Genomic DNA, 13,892 nt, shown 5'->3' on the forward strand with positions numbered 1-13,892 from the left:
TAAATATGGATAGTTGGGAGAGTGACAATGTCTGTGTAACGTGGATCAAAACAAAAACCCAACAAAAATGTCTCTCTCACCATGAAAGTTCTTTGGTGACACAGGTATAATACTCGTAAAGACCATTGTAATTTAAAACACTATCCAGAGCACACGCCCCAGCCTTTATATTCAGAGAGGTACGGAGAGCAGTGATAGCACGGTGACAACAGTTCTCCATGACAAGAAAAAGGGAGAGTCACAACCTTTTGCTCGGATCAAATCATATCATGCATTGTGAATGTGTTATGAACTACGGTGCTGCTGTCAGAGGGGGAATCATAAATATAAAGGACAGAGTACAGGGCAATTTTGAACCCTCTTTTCCCAGACTTTTGTGTGGCTACACCACTAATGAGTTTTGGAATTTCAAAGAAAAAAAAAAAAACAGAAAAGAAAAAGCCTCAACAAAGCCCTTGATATCTGTTGATTTGAACACTAGTATTCATTTGGATAATGAAGCCATGAGGTAACATGAAATATGGAGAGAGTAGGGAATGATATCCACCAAGCAGCCTCAGTTTTGGAAATCAAACCTACCATCATTGAAATGAGGACTGTAGCCTTTGAACAGTACAGGAGGGGGCCCCTGAACTACAAACAGAGCAAATCACAGTTGTTTGATTTATGCTTTTAACACTGCAGAGTCAAAGTACCACCCTTCAGTTACAATACACTTACAATGCGGCAACGACAGGCGTTGACAAATGAAGCTAAAGCAGAAGTGCAAAACCCTGCAGTTTGTCGAGTGTCCACTTGAGGCTGGCTTTAGAAGCACCGGACGTCACATACACACCCCATTCAAAAAAGACAGTATTTACAACAGATATTAACATATTCACAGCCTGGTTAAAAAAAATAAAAGTGGTCTGATCAGCGGATGTCTTGATTGGCACACACCCGGAGGTCTGAAGATTTTGATAACTCATCTCTTCTGATTTTATAACGGATAAGCGTTATTCACAATAAGGCGCACAGATGACCTGATTAACAGGTAAACAATGTAAAGGTTTGTCAAGAAGCTTAAAACCCGCCTTAGCCTGTTGTTAAGTTGACTGAAAAATGAGGGTGAGACATTTCTAGCAGGGCAACTTTCATCGATGGGACTCCCAAAGCACCCTGCAGTAACAGATGGCTGACATCACTCAGTGTTCATCCATTAATATTTACAGTTTACGTGTGTAAATAGAAGGTTATGCACGAGGATGAAGAAGGAAAACTGCTGTGATCTGCCACCTTAAAACTCACTTTACTTTAAGAAAACACTTATGTCCTCATTCTTTAACACATGAGAGCAAAAATGGTCTAATGTTTAATCAATACGAAAACAGCCAAAATGCTAAACTAATTCCATCAGCCAGATGAGAGTCTGTTTGTCCCTCCATTACAAAATAACACAAACCAGAACAGCAGTTGTCAATATTTGCCATCTGTCTGAGGAGACTGGTCAATATTTGCTGTGTATTGATATCTTTCAAATTAAGAATAAATTAGCATGTGCGTACATACAGGTAAATTTGCACTGAGCTAACAATGTCTGTGTTTGCACAATGTGATCCGTGCTTGTCACGTTGAACAAAAAAAAACCTCAACAACACATAGAGTCGAAGGATTGTGTACAGGTAAGAATATATATGTGTGTGTGGGGGTGTGTATGAGCTGTTTTTGTGTCTGATTGCCAAAAAAAGTACAGTAGGCATCAACTGTGTGATCTCACTATAGTCTTCTTAGGTATTTTTGGCAAGGTACAAAGGCAGAGGAGGACAGATTCACACACACACACACACACACACACACACACACACACACACACACACACACACACACACACACACACACACACACACACACACACACACACACACACACACACACACACACACACACACACACACACACACACACACACACACACACACACCATCTGGAGAAATGCCCACAAGCTTCCTTCTGTGCAGCATCAGTATTATGCACAGGATATTTTGCGGGGTTTCTTTTGAACTACTTGTATGTAGTTAGTTGTAGAAGTGTCATCTTTCTATATTTATCTTTAGAATTTTTACTGCAACAGTAGATTTTAATTGCATTATAATTCTTTGTTACAGTGAAAAGCTCTCTTTAAGTGTCTTTGTTTAATACCACTCAGTTCTTACAGACAAGTGACTATTTGGAAAGATGGAAAGCCAAACCTTGTTTTCATTACTTCGTATCTTTGAATCTTTCTACAGTAACTTAATTCAAAACTACCCCCTGTATTTCCACCCACTACCCTCTTTTGCTTTGTCCAACTCTCACTGCACCTGCACAGCATAAAATAAAGATGAGAACTGATGTGAGATTTTATCATTGCAGAGTTAAAAAAGGGCACAGTAAGAGATGAAGAGAATAGAAAAAAAAAGGAAAAAAAAGGAAAGGTGTTATGACCGGTTGTAAAGAAGGGAAGTGATGACAACAGTGGGGGAGCAGCAGAGTGGAGAAGAGAAGAACTGAGAGACGGGGCTAACGACAGCAGCAGTGAAGGCAGCAGCATCTCTTTGGCATTTCTCGAGTGTCCTCTCTGCTGCCCCGAGGCCTTAAAAGCAGGGAGGGAAATGCCTCTTTCACTCAACTAGAGGAGGCAGGTTCCCACTTTTCCAACAATGATAGGTCAGTTCACTTACAGTAGCTGAAAGCTATCTATCTGGGTAAACAATTGTGAGCCACTAAAAAATATTTAAAGGAGAAATTCAGGCAAGAGGTCATATTGTACACTTAGATATTGGATACAGACTACATCTATGTTTATATTCATATATATATGATATTTTGACTAAACTATATCACTATTATTGTCTTTTATTATTTTTTTTATTTTTACTTTATCAACTTTATTTATCCCTGAGGGAAATTCTAGTTTACACTGTTATTTTAGAGACATGCTTCTTACACACATACACAAACAGGACCTGTGGACATGCAGTAGTGGAGAGATATCAAAGTGGGGCTGCTACACACTGCTACGACGGGAGCTCACCAGAGCAGTTGGGGGTTCGTTGCCTTGCTCAAGGGCACCTCGGCAGTGCCCTGGCACCTCTCCAGCTACCAGAACAGCCTCCGTATTTTGGTCCACACCGAGACTTGAACCGGCGACCCTCCTGTACCCAAGTCCTTAACGACTGAGCTACTGCCGCCCCATTTGATGTTTTGATACCAATTCAATGTTAAACCTTGGAAAGCAGCATCAGGGGGATTTTAGATACTCGCATCCGTATCAAAAACACTGTTTTGTATGTTATATATATTCTTTAAAGGTGTCCAAGAGTGGCATTAGATCATCCCATTGTCTCTGTGAATGCAGCTTTGGAAGTGTGCGATTACAGCATTATCTTATTGGCTTTTACTGCAGACAGAAATGTTCATTAGGGGCTTATGCTGACACTGGACAACATCATGGGTCCCTACTTTGCATATGAATACATATTGTTAATATTACAGAAACCGTTTCTGTAAACAAGAACAGTCTCTTCGCCTAGTATCACATTTTTTTTTAAACATCCTTTGCATAAAGAGGCTTCAAGCCTTCTTTTATATGAGTCCATCAGTCTTTGCATAGAACTTTTTGAAAAAGTAAATGTAACACAAAGTGCTTTACATTAGACAAACCCACCTGCCCCACTCCCATTTTCATTATAAAGACAGGGAGAAAGCATGACACCAAACCATCCTGCAAATAAAAGCCACAGATGAGCTTTTGAAGAGCTCTGAAGAGGGTTCAGTCTGTACTCAGCCGCACAAGACGGACTGATACATGTTTTGTGTGTGACACATTCATTCAAGGGGACAACAGCCCTCATCGAACTTCTCTGATGGAGAACAAGAGATGAAATGAGAATTTTCTTGTCCATTTTTGATATGTGAATGACAACATGTTCTTACGTTTTGTTCCCTTTATCTCAGTTTGGAGAGGCCACCACAATAGAATCACATTACTCTCAGCACATAATATGAGAGGGGCAGCATCTTCCTCCACAACAAGAAACAAGTAGACAGTGTTTACTGTTTAAAGGTAAAATGACAGCAAAGCATTAGAAACTGGTAACTTAATTCTATCCACATGTCGGTGCTGAAATTAGAACCAGGGTGCTCATTTGGACCACATTGGAAATCTTTTTTTTTTTCTTAAAGATGTATTTTGGGGCTTTTTGTGCTTTTTTATGAGAGGACAGTGGATAGAGTTGGAAATCAGGGAGAGAGAGTGTGGAATGACATGCGAGAAAGGAGCCACAGGCTGGACTTGAACCTGAGCCTCCTGCTTGGAGGAATAGCCTCCATACAAGAAGCACGCACTAACCACTGCTCCACTGCTCCACTGGCGCCCCTGGAAATTAACTTTGTATGTCTATTTTCCACTCTTTTTTTACCAGCCACTTTACTTTAATCAGCATCATTATGCAATGACATGGAAAATAATAATCAAGGTTTATAGTATTCAAGTAATAGGTTGTTTTATGAACTGTGGCAAATATTTAACCCTGTTTTGGACATTCAGAGCATGAGAGCATTTTTACTCTGACACCAGAAGCCTTATTTCAAACATGTCCAACTTCTGACAGTTCAAATTATGATCTTATACTGCCGTTAAATAAATATCTCAAAACCTATCACTGTTTATGTAAAGCCACAAATATTTATGTGATAAAGTGAACTCTACTCTGACTCATGTTCTGTATTTCTCACACCTACTTCTTATCTCCAAACAGAGAAATGTGCTCACTGTGCAATACACAAATGTGATGGGTGAGCACTTTCCCAGCAAAGACTCAGTAATTACCTTACCATGTGATTTTAGAGTGTTACAACTTTTGGCTTTAAAATACTCTTTTAAAATGTCCAAAAAAACCACCATTATTGTTAAAGTTATAACTAAAAGGGAGGGGTGGAAATCTCCATTATCAAACACATCTCGTATGACGCCTTACTGTATCAAAGAAGAGCGGATAACAGGTTTAAATGAGATGAAGCTCCACAGCCCTCTCTTTGAAAACTTTGTGATATTTATCCAATATCAAAGAGTAGGAGTTTGTGGGAGGGATGCGCTCTCTCATGCTGACCTCTGAGAGTTTGCTGACACAACCCTCAGAGGGTGAATACCAAATGCTCTTGCTGCAGGCAAGGCTCTATAGGCCTACGTCCTCCAAAGCCCATTTCCAGCCTCCTCTCCCCTCCAACCCCTGCCTCCTTCCCCTGCCACTCCTGTTCACTGTAACACAAAGACAGCAGGCTTTTAGCCCCTGAGAAACCTTGTGCCTGTCAAACCGAAGCCTACTGACCACCATGCTGATTTTCTTATAGCCTGCGTTTTTCCTTTAAGTGGCTCAGTCAATGTGTTTGGCCAGAACCCTAGTTGCTAAGCGTAGACATGGCACAAGTAACCTCTTAATGCTGATCCCTGTCCTGTGTTGTTGTGTCTGTGTTGATTTTCTGCACAGAGTTGGGATGTGACAGTGTCTGAAAGCTGATGGGGGGGGGGGGGGGACATCCGCAGCATCCCCCCAGGGCTCAGGCTGCAGCTTTATCTTTGCCTAAGGCAGAGAGGTTCAGCTGAGAGGATGTACTCGAGCAGCCAAATGAAATAAATCAGTGGGTATTGGCTTTGGCTTTACGGACGTGGCCGGGGCTGAGCACAGGCGTGCCTGTCTGAAAAGGTCAGCGGTCCAAATGCTCTGGCCGGGGGGGTGTGGGGGAGACTTACACGTTTTAGAGGTCTACACAACTTGTCCTCCTACCACTCTAAAGACCTAGAGAGCAAAAGGGGATGATTGCATCACAGTTTACTAGCGGTATCTGTTTGAGTGTGGGGATAAATGAATGGCTGTATGTGTGTGTCAGAGATGAAATCCCAGCAGCGTGGGTGTAAACTAACACTCGGAGACAGGAATTACAGCATATGTGTCAGAAACATGAGCCGAGACACATCACCACCCTCTCGCTGTCAGGATAATGAAGAGGTACAAAACGATGTGTGACAAACTGAACAAAAAGTGCATTACAGCAGCAGCAGCATCCGCCACCCCCCCCCAGAGACACCACGAGGCAAAAGAGGGTAAGGGTTCAGTTTGGTTTGGCGTGCAGGAGGAAATCACAAATCCACAGTAAAGCCGGATCAAGTAGCTTCGCTTGAATTCATTCTCAAATGTGTTCTTTTCTCAGAGGGTCAGAACTTTCTTCAAGCCTAACGCAAGTTCAAGAATTAGAAGTAGTTTTAACTCATCCTGGAGGCCAAATTATCACAACTTTACAGCCGATCAGTAGAGGCTGCAGGCTAATAGGCAGGACGCTTTGGAAACCTTACATTTGGAGAGGCTTATCTAATAGGAACTGACAGAGCAAGGATGTGTATGGAAGGAATGTTATATGCAGTAGAATGTTAGACTTTAAGCATACAAAGAGTGTGAGGTTGTCTTACCCTCCCTTCATCCTTCTACTAAGCTCAAGCTGACCTGATACTAGCATGTCACCTTGCGTTCTGTGGTTAGAATCAGCGATTACTATGTGGATCACATAAAAAAAAAAGATGTTGCAAAGCAGGCACAAACTGACTTACACAACCTCAAAGAAGCAGCAGAGGATGAACCAGGGCATGAGAGGAAAAGGGAGGAGAGGCGGATAAAAAGGTGCAAGAGGTGAAAAGGAAGCAGAGGACGAGAGGAAGATGACCTAGGACCCTCAACTATCTCTTTTGCATCTCAATCATGCAGCCGCATGAATATCAAAGCACAGCTCTTGATGGACACGCGAGACGAAACGAGGGAGCGATGCAAGGAGGTCTCTGAGGTAATGATGAGGCAGGAGAGAAGCAAAATAATTGCAGATGCATCTTTTTTTCAAAAGCTCAAGGGAGAGGGGAGATGAGCAACCTTCTGACTGCTTCACCAGATCCATTTAAATGTGAAACACGATGCTTCTGAGCTGTCTTTGTAAGCTGCCTGAGAACAGGCTCATGCAAATAAACTTTCGAGGTTTTGCATGTTCAGTTTATGATGTCTCTTTATGCAGAACATGATCCAAAGACAATGAATCCCAGCAGGTTTGAAACTGTTGCATGTTTTAGAAGGTTTTTTTTGTCCTCTTCTATTTTCCCCTCTATAGACAGAATGTAAGTTGATGATGGATTTAGCAACTCGGGTTTTGATAAGAGAAACCAATGAGTTGAATAGGAAATAAAGCGTGATATGCTTTACTGCACGGCTACCTCTTTACTAGTTACTAGATCTATCCAAAGATAGGTAGAGATAGTATTTCCAATATGGTGACCGCCATCTTTCAGCTTCAATACACCTTTTCCGAAAAAAAACATGGGTTATGCCCAAGATTTCTGCCTCTTAAAAGGACATTTTTTCTTGCAACTGTAACTTTGCTAAATGTTGCTATGCTGCACTCATGGTGGAATAACATAGGGTCTTTGTGGTATAGGAATGAGAAAGGTCTTTTACCTGCTCTTATGTGATGAATTGGCGCTAAACAAATAAAGATTGATTGGTTTGTTGATTGATGTCACATTGTCAGTTTTTTATAAAGTTTAATCCAATCACTTGTCCAAATATGAGCATTTATGGCTCGTAAGAAAATACATTTTAAGCAGAATGGTGACCTTAAGTCGAAAAATCAGTAGTTAAAAAAAACTATCAGTTTCTTCATCCATTTCTATTATACAGGCCAGGAATTCTATGCATCGACACACATGCACACCGAGAAGCTCTGCTGGATTCATTAAATTTGGTGCCTTGCTCTAAGGCTTCTCAGTGGTAGTTGCTCAGTTAATGAAGTGTGTTCTCAACTCTCACCAGCCAGGAGTTTCTCAGCCACACTTAGTATCTCACCAGTGACTACAAGCTTATTATCCTCATCGCTTGGCTACATCTGCCTCATTATTTTTGTTGAACGCAAAATCCCCATCCACACCAACAGACTCCTCCTTTGGGGAACCTTTTTTATCCATGCGCATCGAAAGTTAAATATCAATGACTGATGTCAGAATGCATATTGAGAGATGAAAAAAATCCACTTACAGCAGTAATAACAGCATTAAATTAGTGATGGTATGACAGAGATGTATTCAGGTTCACCTTTCTCAACTCAGCCGTCCTTGAATGACCCTTCATTCCTTTAATAGTAAAACCAGTCTCATCATTTTCCTTTCCTTTTTTAAAAAAAAGAAAAGAAAAGGGTGAATAAAAACGGGAGCAGGGGAGCAGTAAATATTCTCATAAAGGGAGATTTGATTTTGCTCTGCCTTCCTTCATTCTTCTCTCTTAATTAACATTAACTTCCTCTCCCTTTTTCTTCCTCGTCCTATCTCACAGTCTCAGCTCCGTCTGGCCCTGTGTGACACAAAAGGACACCATAAAAAGTCCAGAGTGCTCGCACCAGTGCGCCTGAAGATCATATCAGACCCGCACCATAAAGAAAGGCACCGGGCTGTCGCTCTCGTAGCACCACAGCCCAATACAATTATCAGTCAGCAGTGACAATACAAGTCATAGGGAGGTGTAATGGCTTTCAGATTTGCACCTCATCATCATCATCCCAGCCAGGACTACAGGCAAGCCAAAAGCATTACAATAAACCAATGTATGTTTATACTGTATATGTACATACTACTGAAGGAACAGTGTTTTTATTCTTTCTTTGGCATTTTCAATCTAATCTTAGATTGCTTTTCTGACACACAGCTCCATTGCCATACATACAAAAATAGTTGTACGAGTGTTGGTGTCACCCAAATACTAGCACTTTATCGGTCTCCTTCTCTCTAATTCATACATAGTGGGTATAGTGATGAAATCATCCAGTCTGTATGCACAAGCTTCAGTGTGGTCGGTTGATAAATGCTGAAAACATGGAAAATAAATTGTACTTTGGCAAATCTGACCTTGGAGCAGAGTACAGAATTAACACATTCCAACAATGGGTTCATTGTTTGGCCTGGATTCATTATTTGCTCATTATTTGTTCATTTGCAACATCGTGTATTAACTGTAATTTGGACAATGGAAGAGAAGCTATTTGTCCAAGTGAAAATTATAATCCTTTCCATCTTTCCAGGGATTAGGATAAATGTTGTCCTGTCTTTTATTTTCCTTTCTCCAGACAAATTGCATATATACCACAACCAAATATTGCTTTTTTTACTCACTCATAATCTGCTCAATTGCTGTAAATTAGTGATCATCCAATACTTTCTCTCTGTTTAGGAACCCTAATGGAGCAAAAATGTATGGGATAGCCTTACAAAATACTGTAAATGTAACAAAACCACAAAGCACTTTACCACAAGGATCAACTTTGAGCAGGCCACTGTATGTCTGCTACAAGCGCAAAGAATAAAAAGGACATTGAGGTGGAGAAAGTGAAAATGTAAAAAAAAAAAAAAAAATGACAACAACATAGAGAATGCACTTTTCGAAGAAAAGCAGCATGATTGCTTTGAGCTGAGTTACTGCTTGAGAAGCTGTAAAAGGGTAAGCAGCTGAAGGCGTAGGAACTACCGGAAGAGTAGGAGGGAAGCGAAAAGAAGGACAAAGGAAAGAATTTAAGAAGGGAGGTGGAAAAGAGAATGACAAATAATTTAGCAATAAGAAATAAGGAATGGGGGTGGGGGGGGGGGGGGGGTGGAATTAGGGGGAAAAAAGATAAATATGGAAGTGATGCCTCATCCCTGGCAATGCATGGGTGAAAAAGAAAAGATAAGAGTTTAGGAAAGCAGTATTAAGGCTTAGAAAACTTTAGAAATGCAGTGTTAAGGCTGTTAAAATAGCTATGAATTTGTAACTGGGACTTGCCTGACCTGAATCAGGCCAGGTGCAATTCTGCATTAAGGAGGGGTAACAGACATCTCTGGGAGGGTAAATAAGATATTTTTTAAACTTGAGCTTGTGTACTCACTGGCTCCCAGGCTTTAAATAAGGCTTTTATTATATGTATTTTAAATTAAATGCAAGAAGCTTGTTATGCAAACCACACTTTAGTTCAGTTTATTACTGAAGATCGAGAAACAAACATCTGGGGTACTGGCAGGGTTTGAATATTTCCCCCTGTTCAGCTACAATGAAATGTTGCTTTAGGTATTGTAAGCCTCCTTGTGCAACATTTTAAACATTAATATAGCAGATATCAAGTAAATATATTGTTAAAAATGAGTCAAGTCAAACTCCCTCTAGGTCTGTTGTTGTTAGCACTGTGTTCACAGAAGGGAGAGCCATTTCTTCAGCTTGTTTATGGCTCACTTAGTGTCTCAAACATGCTTTTCCTCCATGTGAGTCTCCCCTACTTGTCCAACTGTTAGCCCTGCCACCACGTGGGGGATGAGAGACAGCCCAACTCAGGGAAACTGTTTGTTGAGGCATAATGGCGGAGTTTCTTCACAAAAGAACTTGCAGGGGAATCAACGGACTTCCCGAACCGGAGAAAAGACTTCGGTCTAAAACATTTCAAAGAAATAGGAAACAAATCATCTATGGGCTGCATATCAAAATATAAATCAGTCCTGCAAACGGCTGTGATTGGTCAGGACACTTAGGGAGGAGTGGTGGAGGAGGTGGTGTGCCGAGGAAGTTTTGTTTTAGTCTGAGGAAATAGTGTTAATGTGTGACATCTACTGCATCAAAAGTTGCATATTATACCCTTACAGTGGAGATAAAATGAAAGACATAATGACTTGTATGGAATAGGACAAACATAAACCATAGAAAACCTTTGTGGGTTTGAACATTTCTCTCAATGACACAATTCTTAAACTACAGGAATAACTTCCAAAGCAATCATGAAGTCAGCGAAAATAAAAAATAGGACAGCAAGATTTCCTTAATTTATTTTTGTATGTACTATTCTTCAGTAGACAGGTACAACCTCTGTCCATATTATCTTTAACATTACATTTAACACTGGGGACTCCTGAGCGCTGAAATACACTGGCTTTAAGTGTGACTGAACATTTTCATTACACTGAAAAGCATTAGGAGTCCATACGCCCTCAGGACAACCTGCTTCAGATTTGCTTTTTGCTACATAATTCATGTCAACTGACCCTTGTGTGGTGTGGGGTTAAATAAAGCCATAATTAAGTTCTATAGGGGTTCTCTGAAAGTATGTGTGGCTGGATGTCAAACCCTGCACAACCTGTTTTTTCCTCATCTGGGAAATAAAAATAATACTCAACATATTGCAGGTGCATGTGGGGGCTTGGTGACGCCTCACAAAGTCTGCCCCTATGTCTAGAAGCATAAACTAGGAGCTGCAGCCTTATAGCTGATAAATACCCCAAAAGACTATCTCAACAAGAGAGGCTGGATTTTAATTACAGGAACATAAAACAAAGCAGCTCCAGAGAGGTTAATGATGCAAGGGTCTTGGTTTGAGGAGTATCTCTGAGATAGGCAACCCTCGGGAGAAGCTGTATAGCTCAAATATAGTTTAATGCATATGCGACAGAGAGTGGGTGTAAAGTCTCTGCTGGAGATTCTGTTAACTGCATACTGCCTTACTTTTGGAAAAGATGAATCACCTGAGCCCTTTTCAAACATGCCCAAAACGCCTGAAAACATCCCCAAATGGTTTGGGGTTGAGCTGGATGTGTGAGCTCTAACAGCCAAATATTTCACCAAACAAGAGGGAAGGAGTGATAATGTTTATATCCGGCGCCCGGCCAGTGACTGCTGAGACCTTTCTGCACATAATGAAACAACTTCAATATGTCCTCTGCACACCAGCTTGTTCTTGTCAGTTCTTTAGTTTGTAAATATGGCCAAAAATGTAGAAGGCAAAAACTGTCACCATAGTGTCCGCCTCTGTTGGTGCGTCCTTTTTACGTCATGCCCTGTCTAGCCCGTGTCAGATTGTTGGAGCTCAGTTTATGTATTTGTTCTGTAAACTCGAAAGGGTCAGGTCTTATTATTACAAGTATGATTATTATCAAATAGATTGCATTCATCATGCTGTCATATTCCCACGCCCTTTCCCAATACAGGGATCCTGATACGCACAAACACACTCTAATGTGTTTGGCTGTCAGCTTGTTCGCACTGACCTATTGGTAAACCTATTTCCCTCAGCTATGTGAGGAACAATACCATGTAAAGAACACCATGAACACTATTATTAGGATGGATGAGTGCACTCTTCAGCCCCAGAAACTTCATTACCTGCTCAAACACAACATGATTAACAACAATAGCGGAACAGGGTTCAATGGGATGTAACGCAAGCCTCTTTTTCAAAGCTGCAATTTGCCATCCATATAGCCTCTCATCAGCTGCCATAGTTCAATACAGAAAAGGGAAACATGGCACTGGCTGCTTTCCAGATCTAGAGTTAATTAGTCAACCTCTAAACGCTCCATTCCTTTTCATCAACCTTGTTTTGCTGTGAGTGGATGAGCTGTTTAATTGCCTATTATGGTGTCTTTGCAGGAAAAGAGTGGACTTATATTTCCCCCCAGTGTATTGGGTGAAGTGCTATTGATGTGTGCGTTTGGGTGTGAGAGTGCTGGATCAGATTTTCACTACCTGACTTTCAATAGTTCCAGCAGACACTGAGATATTAATGACACCCATGTGAACCTCACTGGTCTAACACATGCATTGCTCAGGTGCTGTGGTCTCTGCTGTCCCAGTGCAGCTGAAAACTACAGTGATCACTTTCAGGGTTTGTCTTCACATGATTGTAGCTATATGGTTTGCTTGTTTATGTTTATTGGTTGAACAGCTACAGTGGGAAGAAGGTTTAAATTGAAAACGGTTGTTAATGGGACAATTGTGATACTTAATGCTGGAGTTTTAAAGGCTAATCTGGTGGATGGCTAAAAATATAAGGTGAAAATGATCCTCTCTTTTTAATTAAGTGTTACTGCAAAAATAAAGGGAACACAGCTCAATAAAGTTTGCATATATTGTGAAGCCAGGAAAGAAAATTAAATCACATTTCCCTCTGCTGTCTGACAGACCCATTCATTTTGCCTTCTTAGTTCTCAGGGTCCCAACAACACTGCTTATTGCTGTCAAAGCATTAATACCTTTTTTTTTTTTTTTTTAAACTGGCAGTCTTGGAAGTTTGTCATTCCCTGCAGCTCTCTCTGGTGGACAAACAACAATAACAACCATATGCTAAGAATGCTCTTTGTCTTAAAACATCATACAAATATTTAATTCATTTAGTAAAGAGTATGCAAGCCTGCATTATGTTGCTCTAACTACACTATGAATATCTACATATTGTTTTATAGCCATTATCTGCTCGTAAGAAAATATATTGTTAGAGATTTTATGGTCAATGATTGGGTAAGACAGGGCTGTTAAATAATCTTACAGTCAATGCAATCCATCTCACACTTAAAACGCAATATAAAGCAACGCACTTCTCTTTGAATAATACCTTAAGGTCATTTGATGGTTCACTTATTTGTGTTGGAGTGAAAATAACCTCTTTCATACATCTGTTCTTTCAGTGAAGAGAACTGGACTAGACTAAGTCGACAATCAGTCAAGTCAGTAATGAGAAAATTGCACCCCAAGACCGGGGGATTAAGCCACAAACTACAATCAACCAACAAATCCTAATCAGTTCATCCTTGAATGAAAGTAGAGGTTTGTACAAGATGTGACAGAAATTCATTCAGGCCTTCCTGAGGTATCACATTTAAAGGAGCAATATGTAACTCCTGCATTTAAAATTGGCACTGAGGTCCAAATTCAAAACATAGGAGAAAGCTGTCCCCCCCGCCCCTTCCCCTCCTCCCTATAGAGTTGATGTGCTCGCAGGTTGCCATGTCGCCGACACTGAAGCTTCAGTATTAAACCAACTCTGCATTGGTCTTGAAA

General features: G+C 40.7%; 1 protein-coding gene across 1 annotated transcript in view; it reads right to left on the bottom strand.

The window, feature by feature from the left end:
* The window catches only part of asic1b (acid-sensing (proton-gated) ion channel 1b), a 173,471-nt gene that overhangs the window by 127,270 nt on the left and 32,309 nt on the right, over nt 1–13,892 (bottom strand). The window lies entirely within an intron of this gene.

The sequence above is a fragment of the Labrus bergylta genome, chromosome 5 (assembly GCF_963930695.1).
Source record: "Labrus bergylta chromosome 5, fLabBer1.1, whole genome shotgun sequence".
Taxonomy (NCBI): Eukaryota; Metazoa; Chordata; class Actinopteri; order Labriformes; family Labridae; genus Labrus; species Labrus bergylta.